We start from the raw sequence: 1,445 nt of genomic DNA on the forward strand, positions 1-1,445 counted from the left end.
GCTAATGCGCCGACACAATCTTAGACCACTTAGGACAGATTCGGTCGGAGTAGTGTGGGGCGGGCGGGGTGGCGAGTGACCCCGTTCGCTGTTCTCCGGCTCGTAGATTGAAGGGCCGTTTGTGCACTTTTACTGCCTGGCAGGTGAGGCTTATTTGAGGGCAATGTGGGGAGCAGGCACCCCTGCCGTGACCCTGTCCACCGCTAATTTCAGAGAGCCACCGTTAAAAATTATATTACACTTCATTAAAAGCCACTCATTCCCTTCTGCCGGAGAAGGCGATTAGTTAATAAGATCAATGGGCACAGGGATACTCAACTATGACCAGGGTCTGGTAACGCCTCAGTCAGGTATTCATGGGGTTCAAATCAATTAGATCATTTTAGAAATTAACTTACTGTTTTTTTCATGTTTTAACTCAGAACTACCGGTTTTAGAAAAAATATGAATGTCCATTCATAAGTCAATTTCATTAAAGATACCCAAGGACAAATACGATTTGGTGTTTGAAAAAAATAATCGATCACGCACCGAAATGGAAGACGGCTTTAAATTGATAAGGAAAGCATATTTAGTGGTGTGAAGGTTCTTAAAAAAATATGTATGATTACTCAACACATCAGATACTATGGTCATAATTTATGGTGATAATGGGGTAGAGTCTGCCATTTTGTTAGAGCAGACCATGAGAATGTTCCGGCTTCAACTGAAAAACAAACCGAGATAAAGACGCAAGCGTAACTCATCTTACAGACGGGCGGTATCTCTACCACGACAACACACCTGGGAGGCTGCATGCCTTCACTCTTGAGCGTCAAAACCCTGAACTCTGGAAATACTCAAATCACTGTGAGCGCTCTCTCTCTCTCTCTCTCTCTCTCTCTCTCTCTCTCTCTCTCTCTCTCTCTCTCTCTCTCTCTCTCTCTCTCTCTCTCTCTCTCTCTCTCTCTCTCTCTCTCTCTCTCTCTCTCTCTCTCTCTCTCTCTCTCTCTCTCTCTCTCTCTCTCTCTCTCTCTCTCTCTCTCTCTCTCTCAGGTGGGAGACTGAGGTAGTAGCTAAGCTACCCGCTAGTGGGGGGGAAGAGAGAGAATGAGAGAGAGCGAGAGAGAGACTGTGGGGAGCAGCAGCAGCATCTGTTAGCAGGTGTCGTGTTTCTCCGGGCCCACATTGTGGCCCTCTGTCCGGCCCCCGGCCCCCAGCTCAATGAGGCCCTTTGATGGTCCACCTCCAGGCCCTGTCATCGCGCACCTTGCCTCCCCAGAGCACGTGGCCCCGGGGTGGGTTGGGGTGGACAGTGTGTGTCTAGCGGAGAGCGGGGGGTGGGTGGGGTTACACAGCTCAACACCTGGCAGGTACCTGCGACCACGTGAGCACGCTAAAACAAAAGCTACTCTGTCAGGACATTTATTGGAAATTAATTTCCTCTCCCTAACGTTTTTTTTTTT

This window comes from Gadus macrocephalus, chromosome 5, assembly GCF_031168955.1.
Source record: "Gadus macrocephalus chromosome 5, ASM3116895v1".
Taxonomy (NCBI): domain Eukaryota; kingdom Metazoa; phylum Chordata; class Actinopteri; order Gadiformes; family Gadidae; genus Gadus; species Gadus macrocephalus.